General features: G+C 44.3%; 1 long non-coding RNA gene across 1 annotated transcript in view; it reads left to right on the top strand.

Moving 5' to 3' along the window:
* LOC123788867 (uncharacterized) overlaps positions 1–17,187 on the top strand; it is a 32,646-nt gene extending 15,459 nt beyond the window's left edge. The window contains exons 2-3 of the long non-coding RNA XR_015723800.1: positions 1,093–3,292; positions 17,004–17,187. This is a non-coding gene — a long non-coding RNA (uncharacterized LOC123788867). The remainder of the gene's footprint in view (positions 1–1,092; positions 3,293–17,003) is intronic.
* Positions 17,188–22,252: the final 5,065 nt, after the last annotated feature.

The raw sequence follows: 22,252 nt of genomic DNA, 5'->3' as shown, positions 1-22,252 counted from the left end.
ATTAAATGAGCCCTTTAGAGAAACCCAGCAGAGAAGGGAAGCTAGCGCCCGGCGGAAACGTACCAGTCCAGCTCCCCTGTGATCCTGGCCATCAGCCTGGCTTGGAGCCATTCTCCTAGGCGACCTGCCCCGTACGTTGCAGATGCTTGGACACACTGCTTCCTATCACTGGCATGATTCAGCCCTGTCAGTCCTCCCCATCTCTTTTGAAAACCATGGGTCAAGGAGACCTCAAAGGTCCAATCCAGCCCTGAAAGTCTAGAAGGTACTTTCTGATTCAAAGACATTCCAGTTATGGAACCTAGCTCCAAAACCTTCTTTCACAGTGCCTCTACCCTGAGTGCAATCTGAGATTGAGCTCAGAAATGAGGCTGTGTCTCCTGGAAAGCAAAAGGACTTAACTTCTTGTTTCTTTATAAGGCAGAACCCAGCTGGGAGTTGCCATTATCTGGAGCCTCCTGAGTGGTACCGGTCAAGGTAACAAGGGGACCCAGGGTTGGCCCGTATTGCCAAGGCTAAGGGCTGGAGCTATGGCAAGCTAAGGGAACTTTCTAGTGTAGTTATTCCAGAGAGCAGGCTAGAGTACCACTAAAATAAGCTGGATCCCAGTGAAGGGAGTGCCAGGAAACCCTGGGAGCAAGGACAGGAGGACGCACAGCACACGAACTAAAAGGAAGAACAGATCTCTAAGAACAGAGCCTGGTAGGAGCTCGGTAGACCTGAACAGTTCCAGAGAACTTGAGGGTGCAGGTTGGAAGCCTTGGAGAGGCAGGCAGGTGTGAAGCAGGGGAGACGGCAACCACTCATTGCCTTCCCTCCCCCACGCCCCAATCCTGGGAACCTGGCCAAAGGGACCCAAAACGGGGTGATAACTGGGGGTACCTGGAAAGGTCATTCAACCCCCGAGGAGATGTTTGGGTGAAATAAGCACACCTTCACCACCACTGTTCCAATGTAGCTAATGTGATGACGTGGTTTCTCTGTGTGGCTGGTCGTGTCAAACTTATTACTTTAAAACTGCACTGTGTATGTAGGTCACCTGCTTGTCTCCATTAACCAGCTGAAAAGTAAATTGTGCATTTTAACCGACAGGCTTGGGTGGAGTTTGGCAGTGAGAAGGCTTGATGGTGGTAGAAGAAAGTTCCGCAAGGTGCCTGAAGAAAAAAGCCTTCACCTGGGATCGCCTTGGGGCTAGCCTATTACTAAATGCCCTGCAGACTCAGTAACTTCCAGAGAAGTCTCAGCTGTGGCCCAGACTGAAGAAAAACAAGGGAGAAGAAACGCAAAAGAGCCAACAAAAGGAAGACAGACAAAACAAACCGAGGCGACCTGACAGAGTGGAAGAGTGAAACGGCCCTTGAGGTCGGAGGCCTTAGGAGGCCCAGCGAAGGGGGCGAGGGGGGCGGGGGACTCGCCCTGAAGGGAGTTACCTTCAGCGCAGCCCAGCTCCACCTGTGCCTGGACTTGATTCCCCCCCCCCGCGCAGCTCTTCCCTTAAGTGGCTCTATCCCTTCTGCACATGCTCTGTCTGCTCATAGCTAGCAATCTGGAAAATGTTGCCTAGCCTTCAGAGGACAAAACCAGAAAGCGGGTTTGATCTTTTGTGGCTGAGTCCTTGGCCCTCGCTGCTCCCAGGCAGCCCTCTCCCGAGCGCCCGAATGACAGCCCCTGCACCCTCCACCCCACTTCGCACTCCTTGGCCTCCCATTCCCAGGGCTGGGATTTTCTGGCACAGCGGGACAAAGTCCGGGGGGCAGCCTGCGCTGCCGGAGACCAGCGGCAGGTGCGACCAGGTAAGCCCAGGTGCGCTCAGGGTCGCGCAGTCACGGCCTGCGGGGCGTGGGAGCAGAGCAGCTCGCAGGGGAAGGAGGACCAGCCTCGCTCCCATCGTCTCTTGGTGGGTGAGTGTGTTTATTCCAAGCGGAGCCTGAAAAGTGGGAGCTTGGAGTGTCTTCAGGGGGTCCAAACCTCGCGTGCCAAGCACAGAGGGGCTTGCTTGTTCTTTCCTGCACTGGCAGTTGGCTCAGCCCTCCAGTGAGTCTCTGCTTTCCCTCCTTCCCCGCCCCTTCACCCTCCCCTCCTCCGCTCTGCCTGCTCCCCAGGTGGGAAACGGGTCCTGCTCCCCCAATGGGGGCGCTCGGGCTCCGGGGCGCCCAATGAGCGGCACGCGCCGGCGTAGTAACAGCTCTGCTCCCTTTCCCAGGCTGCAGCCCCGGGGCTCTTAAAGGCACCCTGCCCCCTTTCTGCGCAGCCATCTCTCCTCCCCACCCCCCAACCCACCTTTGTGTCACCTCTCCGGAAAGCTCTCGCCCTCTCGCTGTTTGGCTCCTCCACCCCTTTCTGTCTTGTGTCTCCTGACTTTCACCTTGAGCTCCTCTTCTTTTCTCTCATTCACAGGCTTTTCTCTTCTCTGCTAGCCTTTCCCTCTTTCTTTTCCTTGTTCTTTCTTGAATCCCTTCCTCAGCTACCTCCTAGCCAGGGGTAGCATGGGACAGCAGTGAAACCTAGCTTAACTGGGGAATTAAGATGAGATCCTAGAAATAAATAAATTTAGGACACACTTCATTGGCATATTAAACAGAGCACAGGTAATGTACCTGGTCCTTTCCTGATGTCTCAGGCGGGCAGTGTTCCAGAGGAGATATGGTTGAAGGAACTTCCAGGTTGTGTCCCCTTTCGGTCCTTCACTTTGCAGATTCAGAAACGATCTTTTTGGTTCACTGGCAGCAACAATTCATTGCAAAGTAGACTTACACTATACCACTCACAAGAGAATAAGGACAAGGTATTAATTTACCGGCAGGGATAAGCCTTTTGTCAGGAATGGGCTAGATGCTGGCCAACCCTGCAGCTTCTCCCTGGGCAGGTAGGGAGAATAGACTCAGCCTCACTTGCCCATAGGTGGGACGCCTGATTCAGTTTCAGCCAATGGAATGTGGGCAGAAGTGAGGTATATGCCACCTTCAGACCTGGCCATAAATGTCCCAAGTGCTGGAAGGGAAGGGCTCTTGGAATTTTGAGTCACCATATGGAAGAGAACCACCAGGAAAGATGCCTGACCCACACGGACCGTGATGTGGACAAGTACACTTTTACTGTATAAAGACACTGAGCTTTAAAGGTTGTTTATTTCATATGTTAGCATCCGTGTATCTTTCTAGGGAAAAATAACTTGTTTCCACTGTTCTGAACACTCTTCCCATTCAAGGTACTGATATGGAAACCTGTACGTAAGAAAACTTGTTCTCGAAGGCTTGCTGGGTTAGCCAGAAGTGGACCAAAGCCCTGAGAGGTATTTATTTAAGTTGCGGAGCATTTCTGCCTTAGCTCGGGAGAAACCAGAAAGGAACTAATGGAAGTTAAGGTAGACGAGGGCATGAAAATGGTCATTCCCCAAGCAGAGGCTACTACGTAGTCTCCTGTTCATCTTTTGATTTAGGAGTAGGGAGAGGAGTATGAGAAGCAAGAAAAACCATGATACCAACTCAGAAGTGCAGGGAGAGGATGGAAGTGTCCAGATTTAATGACAGCGTGCAGTTTCATGCCAAGATAGAGAAGACTCTGGGCTGGCCAGGAGGAAATTGTCCCCCACTGTGGGTCACAGATCGTCATGAGTTAAGTTCCAGGTGCACATGTCCCACAGCCCAGTCCACATCTCCATTCATATATCTTCCACTCGGAGGCATTCCAAATATAGCAGGTCCAAAGTTCTTCCCAAAGCCCACCCCTGTCTCAATCAGCGTCTGTTCTGTTCTCCCCATTTCTCAGGCCAGGAACCATAGTCTTCATTAGCTCCTCTCTTTCTCTCATGCTCCACATTTAACCCATTAGCAAATGCTCTATGTTCTACCTTCCAAATGCACAGGGGGACACCTGGGTGGCTCATTCGGTGAAGCATCCAACTCTTGATTTTGGCTCAGGTCATTCTCAAGGTTGTGAGATCGAGCCCCGTGTTGGGCTTTGTGCTGGGCATGGAGCCTGCTTAAGATTCTCTCTCTCCCTCTCCCTGTGCCACTCCCCACCCTTTCCCTCTCTAAAAAAATCAATAAATAAAAATACATGGAGAACTGAGCTATGTCTTACCATCAGGCTGCTATCACCCTATATCTGGCTGCCCTCATGTCTTACTTACATACATTATTGCAGAGGCCTTCCAGCTGGTCTCCTTGCCTCCATCCTTGCTCCCCTACTGTCTGCTCTTCCTACAATATTCATACTGTTTTTATTTAAAAATGGAAATCAGATCACATTGCTTGAACTCTCCAAATGCTTGCCATCTTGCTGAAAATAAAATTGGAAGTTGTTAAGGTGGTCTACCAGGCCTGCATGATTTGGGCCCTCACCTCCTCTCTGACCTCCTCTCTGCCATGGCCTCCGGCAGAAACCGCCAATGCCCCGCCCACATCCCCAGGGTGGCCCAGAAGTTACTGCAGGCGCTGCCCTCTGCTCCAGCCTGGGGGAGTTCTATGGCCTCGGGAGGAGGTTCCAAAAGCCATCTTCGTCAGTGGGATGGGAATTGGATACATACTCAGCTTCCTGACTGCTCACTGGAGCAGTTCTGAGGCATCTTCCTTCTGGTCGCAGAGATCCCTAGCAGGGGTGAACCTCAGGAGCCAACATGGGTAACCCACTCCCTAATGTCCCACTTATTACATTACTTTCACTTCCCTGTCCTTAGTGCTTTGTAAGATCACCTCCAGAATAAACCACTTGCATCCAGATTTTTGTTTCAGGGAGTTTACAAACTAATGTGCCTCTGAGTCTATCCCAGCAACACCAGCATCCTTTTTCTAGAACACATCAAACACTGTACCACCAGAGCCTCTGCATCTTCTGTTCCCTCTGCCTGAAATACTGTTCCCTTCCTGTCCTTGAGGCCTCTGCTCACATAGCATCTTCATCTATCTATAATGTAGGAACCCTGACTTCCATGAATCTCTCTCTGTCCCCTTTCTCTGCTTTATTTCTCTCCTTTATTTATCACCTAAGGCTGACAAACCCGTTGTGTGTTGGTTTACTGACTGTCTAGCCCAGGCGAAAGATAAGCTTCATAAGAGGGACTTAGTCTCTTTTGTTCTGTTCTGTTCTTGGCAGGGTCAGGCGTGGTGTCTGGCATTCAATAGGTGGTTCAGTAAATATTTGCTGAACAAATGGGCATCGGGATAGAGAATAGGAAGAAAGGAAAGAATGTTTGTGACCATAGTCACGGACATGCTGTGTGGCTTTAATGACCTTTGTTGGTAAAAGCTCAAAGCCTACAAGATGGGAAACGTACGACTGTATGAGAAAGATCTTAGGGCATACTCAATTTCCTATTTTCTGTAAAAGATTTTGAGTCTTTCCCCCAGTGAAAGTGAAGAAGAGAGTTAATTTCACAAGGATCTCTGCTTTCTGACTTTTCTCATAAGAAGTATTTTAGATCCTAATTATAGCACCGTTCACAAATTTTTTTTTAATTTAGAAAGTTCAGAAAAAAATTTTTTTCAAGAACTAGCAGACTTGAACAGATTGATGCTAATGAGTAAGCCTGACAGAAAATGTGCGAGGTAGTTTCCAAACCTGTTCTGTCGGGTTTGAGGAGTCGACCCGAGCTCTTTTCCTCCTCGTCTCTGGTTCTCCTTGGCACACTGTTCCTGTGGGTGTGATCTGGGTCTCGCCGCCATGTTAGGTCAGTCACCCCTCAGGCCCCCACTGAAGAATTCTTCCCTGGCTCCCCTCTGATCTGGGAAGCCCCTGCCGGGTGACTCTCTTTATGGCGTGCTTCCAGGTCCCTTTGTGGCACTTTTCATCACATCATATTTCTTTCTTGCCATTTTCTTAGTTATTGCCTTCCTAGAGTGCAGGCTGTCTGAGGGCAGGCCCATGTCGGCTTTGTCACAACCACACGCAGAGTGCCTGGCACCCAGTAAATTCTCTATAAAGATTCGATGGAGTGAAAGAGCATACGAAGGCAGGTTGGCACCCAGGAGCTGGGCAGCGGCGTGCTCAGGTGGGATCGCCAGCCCAGTGCAGGACCCAAGCCTCCCGATGCCCCCTCTGAGCCTTCCCCCTAGTCCTTCCCTCCCTCTGCTTCACCAAAGCTGTGAATCACCTCACTGACAGGCAGGGTCATCTAAGAAAGTAGAAAGAGGAAAAGAAAAATGAGGCGAGGGAGGGTAGAGCGGAGAATCCAGGCTCTTTTAACAGCCACTATTCCTTATTTCTTGCTAAAGTATTGGCACCTTTAAAAGCCTTGGCTGTCCTCCCCAACCTCCCCACTCAATCACAAACCACAGAGCCTCGAGAAAATAAAGGGGGAAAAATCAATGTGCTAAATCTTCACTGGGCTCAGTAGCAGGTCCCCCTGTGGCTTCCCTCTGCTGGCTGTCCAGCCGAGCTCTCAGGCCTCCCTCTGAACATGAGGGCAAGTTGAGATGTGGGGGAGGGGGGACTTGCTTGTTAAAAATGTTTAAAAATCGTTGTCTGAGTTGTAGGTGTGATGAGGTTGTGGGATATTGGTGAGGTTCGGTGGGCTGGAGTCGGAGCCGGCGACCAAGAAAGAATTCTTGAGATGTCTTTGGTGCAAAATGGTGGTTTATGAAAGCACGGGGACAGGAACCGTGGGCAGAAAGAGCTGCACCGGGGTCATGAGGAGTGGCCCATTATATACCCTCAAGGTGGGAGAGGGTTAGGGATAGCCTAAGTCTCTAAGGAATTTTGGAAGCAAGGTTTCCAGGACCTTGAGGGGGCTAGCTATTGTTGGGAAAAGATCATTTATTACCATCTAGTCAAACCTGAGTCATGAGACCCTGCAGATGTATATCGGTGGGCCATATGCTTGGGGGATGACTGCCAACACGTATCTTGGGGGGGGGGCGGTTAGAGGTAAAGGAAGTTTCCAAAGGAATTTTTATATGTTAAGGTAGACTTAAGGGATACCAGTTGGGGGCAGGTGTCAGGCTAAGATTGCCTTTTGCCCTTAGCAAAGTATTAACATCGAGGCCGTTGAGTCCCTAGAGGAATGTCACTCTGCCCCTTTCCAGGACCTGTCAGGGTGCTGTAGGTAGGAAGGAAATGTAATAATTTTTCTTCTCCCTTGTTTCCCACATCAGGTGGTTGAGTTGAGAACAGAATCATATTTTGAAAATGTTAAAAACGAGTTTCATTTCTCCTTTAAGCCTCATTTCTTTCAGCCCCACCCCGAACCCCAAGTCTGAGGAATTTACTGCCCCAGGGAGGGAGAAGGTGGGTACAACTAAGGGGTAACTAACCTTTGGGTATCAAATCTCTCTTAATCAAGAGCTGAGCCTGGAAAGCTGGGCGTTGCAGAAAGAGAACAGGGATTTCTAAATTCCCAGACTCCTCTGACATTGGAGAGCCATGCCCAGTGGGGAGATGAGTGGGTTTTAGAAAAAGGAGGTCCATGTCAGAGAGAAGACCTATCCCAGTGCATGCTAGAAGGGAGGGTATGAAGGGCAAGGGGAGACCGAGCTAGGACCTGAGATCCTAAGGATTCTTGTCACCCCTTCCTAGGGTCAGGACCCTGATATATATATACATATATATATGTATATATGTATATATATACATATATATATGTATATATATGTGTGTGTGTGTGTGTGTGTGTGTGTGTGTGTGTGTGTGTGTGTGTAGGACAGGGAAGAGAAACAGCAGAGAAACAGGTCGTTATGGGGGAAGCTGAGAATATTGAAGTGAAGGGCCTGTGTCACCCTGGGCTTCTGGCCCATCTTAGAGGAGTTTGTGTTTTCCCAGCTGAAGTCCCACCTGTGCAGAATGACAAAGGAGCAGTTGCTAGTCATGGGGGAGGAGGCGGCTGGATGAAGGGGCCATTTCCAGGAGAGCAGAGCATCCACAGTTCTCCCCTGGCCAAGAGAGGACGTGGAGAGTGCTGGGGGGAGGGGCTGAAAGAGGCCAGCGGGCAAGGACTTTCTTTTGTTCGTTGTTGTATATCCAACACCGGGAGTACCGCCGGGTACATAGTAGGTGCTTGATCAGTATTTTTTGAGTGAAATGATTCAGTGAAGGTTCTAGATCCACCCCCCATCTCTGCTACCATAAGGCCTTGAATACTGCCTACCTTCCCACACACCATCCTTTAAGGGAAGGGGGTGTGGAGGACATCTGAACAACTGAGCTTTACATCACAAAGACGGTGGGTGATATATTTGAAAAGACCATTTACAGCAAAGTAATTTGTGAAATACACACTGATTAAGTTTTCATTTCGTTTCTCTTCATAGCTACCCATTGGGCTGAGGGGCTGATGACGTAGAGCAGGGGGTTGTAGGGATGCAGCTGAGGAGACATGGCAGCCAAGGGCAGATCTCAGTTACTTGACTGAGTGGGTCAGGCTTGGAGCAGGCGAGGGGAGGTGTGACTTCCCAGAACTCGCTTGTGTCCCTCACGTGGGAGCCATTCCTCAGGACAACTGCTCTGAGGAAGGCTTCAGTAACCATCATGGGGGCTGAATAGGGAAACACTGGTTGCCATAATTGGAGGGAAAGAAGAGTTCATTTGAAGTCTCACAGGAAAAGACTCCATGCCCTGGCATGCATCTGGACTGTGTAGGACTCTTAGCCAACAGAAGCTTTGTCTCTGGAACCAACGTTCGTGACAGGATGTCTAGATGTGGCTATTGTGACACACTGTGACTGTTTTGTCGTCTTTGGTAACTCAGGTATTGTTGCTCTTTGACCAACAAATGTGGATTGCTCACTGAACGTGTCCCCAACAGCCCATGACAGGGAGCTGCCTTCAAGGAGCTGACTTTCCAATCAGCACGGCCCTTGCTTTCACGAGGGTGAGGGTACGTGAACTGCACAGGCCGGGCCTCTCGTAGGCATCTCTACCAACGGGGGCGGTTCTGCATCGTTCCTGTACTGATGATCTGTTGCCGAGTAACCAATTATTCCGAACATTCAGGGTTTGAAAAGAGCAAACATCTACTTTTTCACAATTCCTGCAGGTCAGGAATCCGGGAGTGGTTTAGCTGGTGCCTTGGGCACAACATTCCCTCCACCCCCACCCCCAACCCCGCACGCTGCAGTCTTCCCTGGAAGGTCAGAGGGCTACTTGGTAACTCACTGGTGTGGCTGTTCCTAGGTTTTAGAGATCACCTGCTTCTAAACTCCACCATATGGGCCTCTCCACTGGGCGGCCCCACGACAGGTGAGAGCAATAGGTAAAAAAATATTTAATAAGGAATGGAACCACAAGCAGGTCATTTTCTTGAACCTTTTTATGGAAGCATACACAGATATGAAAAACATACAAATCTTGCCTGCAAAGCTCAATAAATTTTCATAAAGTGAACACACTCATGTAACCACCCAGGTCAAGAATTAGAACATGACCTAGAAACATCCAGAAGTGTCCAGAAACATCCAGAAGACCCAGTCCTTCTCTCAGTCATTGCCTTTCCTCTTCTTCCCTAAATCTAGCCACTTCCTTGACTTCTAGCGCCATGTCTGCCTATTGTTGTTGGGGTTTTTTTTTCAGCTTTATTGAGATCATTGGCAGGTTTGTCTATTTTTAAACTTTACGAAAATGGAATCCCACCATATGTTTTATTTTGTGCTGGCTCCTTGCTTAACATTATGTGAAGTCCATTTTCACTGTAGCATGAAGTTGTGACTTATTTATTTCATTGCTGTAAAGGATTCTGTTTTATAAACATACCACAGTATAGAATATATAACCATCGATTCCACAGTTGGTGTACATTTGGGTTATTTTTCCAGCCTTTGGCCAGTGAAGACAATACTTCTCTAGACACCCTTATACATGGCTTTGGATCCACACGTGCATGCAATGCTGTTGGCCATTGTGACAGGCAGAATAATAGTCCCCCAAAGATGTCTACATCCTAATCCCCACAAGCTATGAATATGTTACATTTCATGGCAAAGGGGAATTAAAGTAGCGAATGAAAGTAAATTTGCTACTCCGCTAAACTTGAGATAGGAAGAGTAATCTAGAAGATCTGGCTGGGCCCAGTGTGATCACAAGAGTTTAAATGTGGAAGAGGGGGCAGAAGAGAAGGTCAGAGCGATGCACTGTGAGAATTCACCCACTGTTGCTGGATTTGGGACCATCGTCCAAGGACTGTGGGCAGCCTCTAGCAGCTGAAATGATCGAGGATTGTTCCCTAGAACAAATACAGCCTTGCACACACCTTGATTTTAGCCCCAAAGAGCCATTTTGAACTTTTGAACTGCAGAACCATAAGATGACAAAAATTTTTTAAAGTATTTAAAGGTTTTACTCTTTAAAAATAATACAACATAAGAATTCACGGTAATAGGGATAGCAACAAAGACCACTCCTTCTCCCAGGGAATGGAAAAAGACACTTAGCAAAGACTCTACATATCCGGAAATCTGCACCTGATCCTTCAGAGAGATGTCAGATGCGATCCACAGGAAAATGTCTTTCAGAATAGCATTTTCGGAAGTTCCCCTTTGAGACCCATTTTTGGTGGCCTTGGTCATAGCCAGTGCTAGATATAGGTGTAATAGGTAATTTTTGATGTACTTATTCAATACTCAGGAGATTTTCTATGAGAGAGAAATTTTCTTTGACGTTCATAAGATGATACATTTGTTGTTTTAAGCCACTGAGTTCATGGCAATTTGTCATGGCAGCAACAGAACATTAATAGAATGATCTTCCTATCAGTAGACACCTCGGGTACGCCTATGTTCACTGTTCTCTAATGTGGTGGTACCGGTTATACCCCCGCCAGGTAGGTGGGAATGTTTCTCTTTCTCCAAGTCTTCATCATGGCCTGGTATCATCAGTCTTTAATTATAGCCATTCTGTCATGGTATCTCATTTTTATTTCAAGGTTCAATTTTATTTCAAGGTGATTCCTAAGGAGGTCAAGTAACTTTTCATGTGACCACTGGCCATTTGGTCTCCTCTTTTGTAAAGTGCCTGATCAGCTCTCTAGCCACAGGATTCCTTTTTGCTGTTGTGGTAAAGGAGAAAGGGAATTCAGAACATAACCCCCTAGTTCTATTCATAAAACCATTCTGCATCCTTAAGTCACAAAATTGAGATTTTCTTTAATGTTCTATGAGACTTTTTTCTGTTCATATTCTTCTCTAAAAATAAGCATCGTTAAGCATCGGACTCTTGATTTTGGCTCAGGTCATGCTCTCAGGGTCCTGGGATCGAGCCCCGCATCGGGCTCCATGCTCTGCGGGGAGTCTCCTTATCCCTCTGCCTCTCCCCCTGCTCGCGCTTACTCTCTCTCTCTCTCAAATAAATAAAATCTTTAAAAAAAAGAGAGAGAGAAGCAGCTTCTAGCCTATGTATCACAGTATGGCGGTTTTAGTGAGCTTGCAATACCATACACGCACACACGCACGTGCACACACGCATGCGTGCATGCACACATACATACACGCATGCACACACACATGCACGCACGCGCGTGCACACACGCATGCGTGCACGTGTGCACACACACACATACACACATGCATGCACAGAGTTAAGAACATGTACAGATATCAGTGCAAAGTAATAGGCAGCAAGTACAAAAGTCCCTAGCAAATATTTTTAAAAACAGTAGTCATAAATACCAACAGACTATTGGGATGTTATTTATAGGTTAATAATCCCTGCATGCGGCTATTTCACTCACAGGCTCTGTGATGAGTGTATTAGGCCTGGGTATTGAATGTTAAGATCAAAATATGCTTTTCTTTAGCTGATATAACTTCCAAATTCAATCATTCATACAGTCGGTGACTCATACAATCCCTTGCAGCGTGCTCTGCTACTTGTTAGGAGATTTTTATTTAATTTAAGCATTTTCATTATTGTGGATTTTTATTGTGCACTGTTCAGTTCTGAGTCTTGGGCAATTGTTATAATAAGGTTACTAGTCGGAGGCTGCAGATAGAGAACAGCCATTCAATAATTAAAAGGCAACCAAGAGTACAATCTGTCAAATAGAAAAAAAAAAAAAACAGATCTGAAAGAGCATGAAGATGAGCTGAAAGCCAAAACTATTAATGCAAAATATGATTATTTCCAGTGGTGAACCAATATGCATTGTGGCTCCCGTGGTACAGAGGGGATTTTGTACGATAATCAAACCAGCGGTGTTAGCAGGACGGTCCTAGTTTCATCTTCTCCCAAGTCTTAGATGATCTCTCAGAATTCCCTTTTAAAACCCACCTTCAGGGTTTTATTAGACCAGGTTCTACTTCTTCCTCTTCCTGTTTATTCCTACCCTTACCTACTCCCACTCCCACCTTCCCCACGGTTTTCCATGCTCAGTCAGAGTAAGGTTTTTGAGGTTAGGGATCCAGTTGTTTTCTTTTTTGTGCCTCTTTCTAAGTATCTTTTGGAATTGCCTGCTCACCTCTGCCTCTGTCACCCTAGTTCAAGCCACAGTGTCCTCCTTTGCCTCCTGTGGACTCCTGGTCTCTCCCCATCCATCCTTGCCGCACCCCACCCCACCTTACAGCCTCCGCACAGCAGCTAGCGGAATCTTGTTGCCACACAAAGATGTTCCTGTCATTCCTGTACTTCAATGAATTGCCCTAATTTCAAACTCCTTGACATGGCCTGAAAGGCCCTACCTGGTCAGGCTCTGGCCCGCCTCACCAGCCTCTTCTAGAACCACTCTCCCTCTTCTCTGTGCATCACCTTTCAAATCCAAAAACACACTGTGCTCCTTACCACCTCAGGGCCTTTGCACATGCTGTTCCTTCTGAGTGTGGAAAGCTTTCTACCGGCCTCTAACCCCTTCTGCCTGGCCAATGGTCACCAGTCTTTCAGGCCTCAACCTAAATACACTTCTTTAGACAATCCCTCCAAGTTGTCCCAGACTAGCTTAGGTCATGTTACTGTTTGTTCTCAGCAACCTTTGTTTGCCTTTCCTAGTAATTACCACACATTGTGAATTTTTAATTGCATAATTCATTTCTCCCTTCACTTTCCGGAGTACCTACGATATGCCTGTGTGAGATTGTTACGGCTGCCGTAAAATATCACAGACTGGGGGGCTTCCACAACAGAAATGATCTTCCCACAGTTCTGGAGGCTGGGAGTCAGAAATGAAGACAGCTTTGGTTTCCTCTGAGGCCTTTCTCCTTGGTTTGTAGATGACCAGCTCCTCTCTCTGTCTCTACATGGTCTTTCCTCTTTTGTTTTTCTAAAGTATTGCTCTGGTGTCCAGATGATTCCTTAGCTGAAAGCAGATGCCTCTCTTGGGAATTTTCACTCCCCTCCTCCACCACGTCAAGGAATTCTGGAGGTTTGCCGGGTCTCCAGAGGAGTCAGTATGGTCTCCATACCCAAGAGAGCAAATGAGGGTCTCAGCTGTCTTTTACTGCTATTGATTCTCACTACCACAAGGTGTCGCTGTTGAAAACTGGCTCTGTGCAGTCTGACGGTGGATGCTGATTTGCTCTGAGACCATGATGCCTCCCAGAAGACTCACCTCCCATCCCAAGCTTCTGTGGCTCTTTACGGAGAGGAATCCCATATCCTCAGCATTATATTCTATAAAAATGTCCCCAGCTGCTTCTGGTTCATCTCTCTCTGTTTTCATTCTTGTTCTAATGCGTTATCCTAACACTGGGGAGGAAAAAAAGATTCCAAAAGACACTGGAGGAAAGCATTGGTAGGAAAAAAGTTAAAGATGCTGTTTTACACATGAAATCCTTGTATTACATCGTGTCAAATAGCCATAGACCAAAATCTTGAACTGTAATTTTGTGTATATCTCTATCAAATTGAACTCCACAACCTTGGGAGAAAGAAGACTAATCACTGGAGAGTGCAGAGGAGATATCAATTCCTTGCTTGCAAGTACTCAGGATATCGAGAAAAACACTGGATCTGGAACAAGGAGACCTGGGTGCAAGTCCCTGGCCTTCTGTTTAATTAGCTGCATGAACTTGAGAAGGCACTTGATTCCCTTGCCCTTCCTGCCCACATCTATAAACTTGGGACAGTACCAGTCCTTTACATCTTACAGGGCTCTTGTGAGAATCAAGTGGATTGATCTGAAAACTAAAGCACTATGTAAATATGAGGTCTTTCCAAACAGACTTAAAACAGACTGGTTTTTTGGGAGCAGTTTTAGGCTGACAGCAAAATTGCACAGAAAGTACAAGGAGTTCCCATTATATGCTGACTCCCTCAGCAGTTCCTCCACTGCTAACGTCTTGAATCAATTAGTTACAATTGATATGTCAATACTGATGTATTACTAGTAACTAAAGTCTATCGTTTACATTAGGGTTTATTCTTTGGTTGTACATTATATGGGTTTTGACAAATGTGTTATGACATGTATCCACTGTTAGAGTATCAGACAGAATAGTTCCACTGCCCTAAAAATCCCCTCTGTTCTACCGGGGCATCTCTTCCTCCCTCTCCTCCAACCCCTGGTGACCACTGATCTTTTTACTGTCTCCATAGCTTTGTCTTTTCCAGATTCATAGGGTTGGAATCGTATAGTATGTAGCCTTTCCATATTGGCTTGTTTCCCTTAGTAATATGCATAAAAAGTTTTTTCATGTTTTTTCGTTGATAGCTTGATAGCTCCTATCTTTTTATTGCTGAATACTATTCTATTACAAATGAATTCCCGATAGACTTTTTTAAAAAGACTTTTATTTTTTAGAACAGTTTTATTAGGTTTGCAACAAAATTGAGAGGAATGTACAGAGATTTCCAATATACTCCCTGCCCCTACACATGCAGCGCCTGCCCCGTTATCAATGCCGCTCACCGGAATGGTACATTTGTTACAATTGATAAACCTATATTGATACATTATAATCACCCAACGTCCGTAGTTTACACTAGGGTTCACTTTTGGTGTATATCCTTTGGGTTTGGACAAATGCATAATGACGTATTTCTATCATTCATCTATCATACAGAGTATGTTCACTTCCCTAGACTTTTTACTTAAAAAACAAAAAAACCCCAAAGACTACATTGTAAGAGTTAAACCAAAATGAATATCAATAGCTCTATTAAAGAGAAAAAGAAGGTGCTAAGGTCAGCTTGATATGGGCGTAGGCGGGCAAAGAAGCTGCATTGCCGTCATGCAGATAGTGTGTGCTGGAGGAGGGGGGTGTTATGGGCCAGTTGTAAATATAAAAGCCACGGTATTTCCACCTCTGCTCCCTCCTGGAAACACAGCTCAGCTGCCAGCAACTTGGTCCCCTCAGTGCAGGACCCGAGCAGTCACCCCAATGCCCGATACCTGGGTTTGGTGCTGATGGCAGACTAAGAAAAAAAAAATGCTAATGTCCTGGATCTCTCAAACCACATCACTCTTGGCTGTATGCCTGATATGTAAGAGCATCCAATAAATGCTTGAATGAATGAGTGGCTGAGGAAACAGGATAGGCCCCAGATCTGGGAACTGAGGGAAGAGTCTGGGAGGAGGCAGAAAGATCTCGTCATCAATGATTTTGTGATAAACCCCTGGAGATATTATTGCCAAGCCCAGGACCCCCCTTTACCAACTGCTGAGCACTGCAGAGAGACTGTTTGCATTAGATTCAAGCCAAGCCGTCCCCAAGATCCCTGACAATAAAGGAAATAGCAGCCTGGTGCCAGGCAATAGACTCAGAGGAAATTAACGCTTGTGCGGGTGTATCCCTAGTCTCCTTCTACAGCCGGATCTTCAGCGCCACCCAGTGGTGATCCCTGCAGGCTCACTGCACCGCCAAAGCACCCAACAGGGCTTCGTGCCCTGCTTTTTAAAAGCTGGTAGGATTAAAGCCTTCCTCTTAAGGTTCAAGATAAGAGACTATGTGGAAATAAGGAATAAACCAAGAGCTTTAGAATTAATGTCAGAGAATTTTAAGTCACAGAACTTAATCTCAGCAATTACATACACAATTAGTAGCAGGATTTTGTATTCGTGCTTATCATCTTGCAGTTTTGGAGACTGAGCAATTTTTGGACAATGAGACCAAGATCAAATGTTAAAGGTGTGCAAAGGAAATGCTGAACTGAGAAGTGGAAAAGAGAATCGGATCCATCCCCCAGCTCCAGACAGGAGATGTGCCATTGCCATTTCACAATTAAAGCAGAAAGGCTTCGTTAAATGCCCAAGGTCAAATGTCCAATAAATGAGGGAAGAACCCTGATTGGGTGGAGTGTCCTTTTTCTTTTCCTCTGCCGCTTCAAAGTACCCTCTTTCTTTTGATGTTTTCCTGTTTTTCTACAAGTGCTCTGGTATTCTCCTACAAACGGGTCAGTCTTTATTCTATTTTATACTCCCAGACTGTCCTAACGGCTTGGGTTACTCTGTCCCTCATGCAGGAGGTAGAATTCCTGACATTTCTTACAATGTGGATGGCATTATTACGTCTCTTATATACATCAAATACCTTATGCAGAATGTCAGTCCATATCCCTTTTATTGCTTGTAAGATTTTAGGTTCATCACTATGTGTAACATTTCAAATCTAATTAATGCAATTCACAATGGATTTTTAAATCTGCATTTTCTTTAAGAGCATGTGGTTTGGAATCGAAAGAACATACATGTATGTGGCATTCGATACTGAGTAGGTGATGGCACATTCAATAACCCATTTTATCTTCATGACTAGCCCTATAGGTAAGTTAGAGAATTATCTTTATAGTGACGAAGAAACAGAGATGCAGACATTTTAAATAAGCACCCACAATGACATAACAATTAGACAGAGGAGCTGGACATTGAACCTGAGTTTCCTGTCTTGAAGTCTAGTAGTATTTCTACCACACCTCTTGACTACCAGCATTGAAACAAGAAAGGAAGTTCTATTCCCAGCTTAAGTAACACATATAACACTATCTCCTATATCACCCGTGGGAAATTTATATGCTCATTTGTATGTCAGAGGTTCTATTGAATTCTAATATAAAGACACATGGTTAGCCTAGTGATTTCCAAGCTCATGGCATCGTTGTTTTGTTCTTGTGTTTGGTATGTGTGTGTAACTATTAACTTCCTTCTGAAATAGTGTTCTACAAACACACCATGAGCAGTGCTGGCTGGAGAGTCTGACTGGGGAGATGTGGACTTGAGAGGTCATTGTCAACTGAACAAGGATTCGCTCTTTCAAGGTACGTTCTGGGTTTATTTGCCAAAAACAGCTTAAAGCATACTTTCATTTTAAAATTCGTGTTTGTGACCTTCTTTGGTCAAGAAAGAATTAATGTAGGGGGCGCCTGGGTGGCTCAGTCATTAAGCGTCTGCCTTCTGCTCAGGGCGTGATCCTGGCGTTCTGGGATCGAGCCCCACATCAGGCTCCCTACTCTGCTGGGAGCCTGCCTCTTCCTCTCCCACTCCCCCTGCTTGTGTTCCCTCTCTTGCTGGCTGTCTCTCTCTCTGTCAAATGAGTAGATAAAATCTTTAAAAAAAAAAAAAAAGAATTAATATAGGAAAGCAGGTGTTCAGTGGCATGGTGGTCTCCACGGTTCTCCATGAAAATGCAAAATGTATCTATGCTATGGTATCATTTCAGTTCCTTTCTGTGGCGTCTGTGACATCTCCCACCTTTTCTTGTACCTCTAGTGGCCTCTCTTAGCCTGCCCACCTCCACGCACACCAGGCTTCAAAGTGACCTCTGACCCCCATACCCATTTCCTCAGCGTTTTGTCAGTTTAATATTGGGGGGAAAATATCTGATCAAATTCACATTGATTATATTATCCATCCTTAGTGCTTCAGAAGTATTTTCAATTGGAATAAATAAATCTCCAACTGGAAAATTTCAATTACCTTTGGGGAGATCTGGGAAAAAGAGTATCAAAGATTATCCGTCTCTCTAACCCCAAACTTGCCTATTCTATTTTCCCATTTCATTCAGCGCTTGTCAGTGGATTCAGTGCTGCCCAGACTGGGACTCTCATCCCCGTCCTAAATCTAGGACAGGAGGCACAGATAAATAGATGCAGAAAAAGCATTTGAAAAAAATGTAACAAATATTCATGACAAAAACTCTCATAAAACTAGGAAATGCAGGGAATGCCTTTAAACTGATAAAGGGCATCCATGATCAACTTGTAAGTATGATCACTCTTTTTTTTCTTTTACTTTTTTTTTTTTTTTAAGTAAGGTCTACCCACAATGTGGGGCTCAAACTTAATGGCCCCAAGATCAAAAGTCACATGCTCTACTGACTGAGCCAGCCAGGCAACACTACGATCATTCCTTTTTTTTTTTTTTTTTTTTTTTTTTAAGATTTTATTTATTCATTCGACAGAGAGAGAGAGACAGCCAGCAAGAGAGGGGACACAGGCAGGGGAAGTGGAAGAGGAAGAAGCAGGCTCCCAGTGGAAGAGCCGACGTGGGGCTCGATCCCAGAACGCCGGGATCACGCCCTGAGCCGAAGGCAGACGCCCAACGACTGAGCCATCCAGGCGCCCCAACACTATGATCATTCTTAATGGTGAAATTCTGAATGCTTTTCTCCTTAGATCAAGAATTAGACAAGAATGCCCTTGTCTTACCAATCCTATTTCATATTGCCTTACTAAGTAGTAAAATAAGGAAATAGAAATAAAATACATTCAGATAAAAAGGAAGTAACACTGCCATTAGTCACAGCTGACATGATCGTATACATAGAAAATCCTTAAGCCTCTACAAAAAAATACCATAATTAATAAAGGAGTTTAGTAAAGTTGCAGGATCTAAACTATTCATTCTAAAAACACACCATTGGATATTGAAATTTAAATAGTACCATTTACAGTAATACTAAAAACATTAAAAACATTAGGATATATTGAACAAAATATGTGTATGACATATACATTTAAAACTTAAGAAACATTCTGAGATAAATTAAAGACACCTAAATAAATGGAGAGAGATACCATGTTCATGGATTGAAATATTCAATATTATGAAAAGATTGTCTCCTCCCCATAACAATCATAGTAGCCTTTTTTTTGTAGAAATTGACAAGCTGACTTTAAACTCCATATAGATATTCAAAGAACCTAGAATAGCCAAAGTTATTTTGAAAAAGAAGAACAAAATTGTAAGATTGACACTACCTACTTTCAAGACTTTCTACAAAGCCTTATTAATCAAGATAGTATTGGCATAAGGATAGACACATAGACCAACAGAACAAAGTGTCCATAAATAGATCTGTGTATCTGTTGTCAAATGATCTGCAAATGTATTTCAGTGGGAGGAAATATAGTATCTTGAAAAATACTGCTGGAACAACTGAATAATCTTATGGAAAAAAAGAAACCTCAACCCTTATAATATACCACTCACAAAAATTACCCTAAAATAGATCTTAGACCTAAATATAAAAGTGGAAACTATAGAACTTCTAAAAGGAGACACAGGAGAAAAACTTAATGATCTCGTGTTAAAGATCTTAATAAATTTCTTAAATAGGCCACGTAAAAATGAACCATAAAAGAAAAAAATAAATAAATTGTACTTCACCAAAATCTAAAGCTTTTGCTTTTCAACAGACACTGCTATGAAAATGAAAAGGCAAAGCATAGACTGGGAGAAAATATTTGTAAAACATACCTGAAAAGGGAGTTGTATCTAAAATATGTAAAGAACTCTTAAAATTCATAAGGCTAATCACCAAATTTTTTGAAATGAGCAAAATATTTAAACAGATGCTTCACTGAAGACGATATATCATAGACAGTTAGATCCATTAGGATGTCTGCAATTTAAGAACTGACGTACAAAGTGTTGGTGAGGATGTGGAGCCCCCAGACCTCTCATACACTGCTGGTGGGAATGTGAAATGGTACAACCACTTTGGAAAATTGTTTGGTAACTTCTTAAAAAGTTAAAAGTATACTTATCATACAACTCAGCTATTCCGTTTCTATGCATTTACCCTCAAGAAATGAAAACATAAACAACAGTCTACACAAAGACTTGTATACAAATGTTAAATGCAACTTTTTTATAATAGCCTGAACTTTAAAATGACCTAAACACCTGTCGACGGGCGAGTGGATAAACAAATTGCAATAGATCCTGAGAGTAGGCTACCACTGGCAGGAAGGGGAACAAAGTGCTCGTGCACCCAAAAATGTGGATGAATCTTAAAGACACTATGTTGACAGAAAGAGACCAGGGACAAAAGGTGACCACTGGGTAATTCCATTTAGATGAAACTCTAAAAGAGAGAGATGTAATTTACATTGGCAGAAAGCAGAGTCGTGACCGCTTGCTGCCGGGGTGGATTGGGGGCATGAGAAAGTTGGCTAGGAAGGGTGAGAAGACATGGGGGCGGTGATGGAAATGTTCTATATCTTCTATATGGCCATTACAGGAATATATACATTCATCAAAAGTCACCAATCTGTACACTGAAAACGAGTGCCTCTTGTCATATGTAAATTATATGTAGCAGGGAATTGCAAGATCAGAAGAGGTAGGTTTTGGTATATTTCTATGTTGAAGTAGATGGGTTTTGAGTAGGTTTATATGCTAAGAAGGAAGGACAGTGGAAAGGGAGGGAGAAAATACTGCAGAGAGATGATTACTGATGAGGCAGTTTTCTCAAAGAGGATGAAGGGGTGCTGTGCAAAGCACAGGTGGGTGCATGAGCCTTGAGTGGGAGGAGGGAACATTCCCTCCCAGAGCTTATGGTGGAGGAAGGTGGTGTGTGGTATTGTTTGAGTAAATATGAGTGTAAGTTAGTATGTGGGAGGGCAGAGAATGGAGGAAGTTCATGGTTCATTCAATCCTTAATATTTATTTTATACCAGGTACTCTCTGTATACGTATATATGAAGATGTGAGTACTCTGCAGGAAAAAGAAGAATGTTGTCACTGCCCTTACAGAATTTAGAACACTGTGGTGGGAAGAGGGGTCAAGCATTAAATAACCACACATCTAAATATATAATTGCAGATTATTATGAATTCCATAAAGGACACGGGAGCTATGGGTGAGCGTAGCGGGAGGAACCTAATTGAGAGGGATGACACAGGGCAGGTCTGTTGGGTGAAATAACCATTAGGCTTGGGGGCGGAGAATGAGGGGGAGCAAGGTGATGAGGGCCTGCAGTGGAGACCTTGAAGTTGGAAAGATTTTGGTACATTTTGATACAGAAACATAATTATGGGTGAATTTTTTCATTTTATGAGTATATGAAACCATAGAAAATGAATATGTATGTGAATTTCTAATCATTAGTTGGCTCTTTATGACTAAGATTCATCCACATAAAATTCAAGGTTTTTATTTTTCACATCAAAGATATCAGAAACCAAGTACAAAGTCAAATAAACCAGGAAAATGTTTGCAACAAACAAATCAAAGAATTACTGTCCTAAGTCTATAAAGAACATGTATCAAACCGATGAGAAAAGCATTAAAATTTCCGTAGAATCCAGTTACTGTAATACCTTTCTAAACTGATATTTTCATCATTTAGTTGAAGTAGATGAAGTTAGAGAATTAAAAAAAAAAAAAAAGCATAGAAAGCATGTTGGGAAAATATAAAAATATAAGTAAAAGACATAGCAAATATTTTATGGAAGAGAAAATAAAAATGGCCCGATGGCTTAAAAAGCATTTTTTACTCGTAATCAATGAAATGTAAATTGAAAAAAAATGAAATGCCATTTTCCCAACAATTAAATAAGTAGGAACTGGGGGGAAAACATTGATGGTGGTGAAGGTGCTATCCCAAACAGATAATGGGAATATAAATTGGTTATGTTTTTATTTTATTTTAAAGATTTTATTTGTTTGTTTGTTTGTTTGTTTGTTTATTTAAGAGAGAGTGTGTGAGTGAGGGGCAGGGAGAGGAAGAGGGAGAGAGAGAATCAGGCAGACTCCCCACTGAGTGTGGAGCCTGATGCAGGGCTCGATCTCACAACCCTGAGATCGTGACCTGAGCCGCAATCCAGAGTCGGACACTTAACCGACTGAGCCACCCAGGCACCACGGTTATAAGTTTTTAATAGAACAGTTTGGAAATATGCATCTGGAAGCTCCAATATATTTCCTCTGGCTCCAGGTGGCAAAATTAACCCTAGGGATGCAATCGTAAATGACTTCAAAGATCTTAATTTGTTTTTGAGTTAAAACCTTACAGCCCTATCTTTTAACAATGAAAGGATGTTAAACAGTGATGTATCCAAACGTTGCAATATCATACATTAATTAAAAAGGATTTAAAAAATATTGTGATCTATGGTCACCTAGAACTGTGCTATGCCACCCCCGAGGATAAGAGACTTTCCCTGCTACTCTACCCC

Source organism: Ursus americanus, chromosome 3, assembly GCF_024610735.1.
Source record: "Ursus americanus isolate L20-20 chromosome 3, mUrsAme1.1.p, whole genome shotgun sequence".
In the NCBI taxonomy this organism is placed as follows: domain Eukaryota; kingdom Metazoa; phylum Chordata; class Mammalia; order Carnivora; family Ursidae; genus Ursus; species Ursus americanus.
Note: the sequence above shows the minus strand (reverse complement) of the source record. Positions and strands in the feature narration are given on the sequence as shown.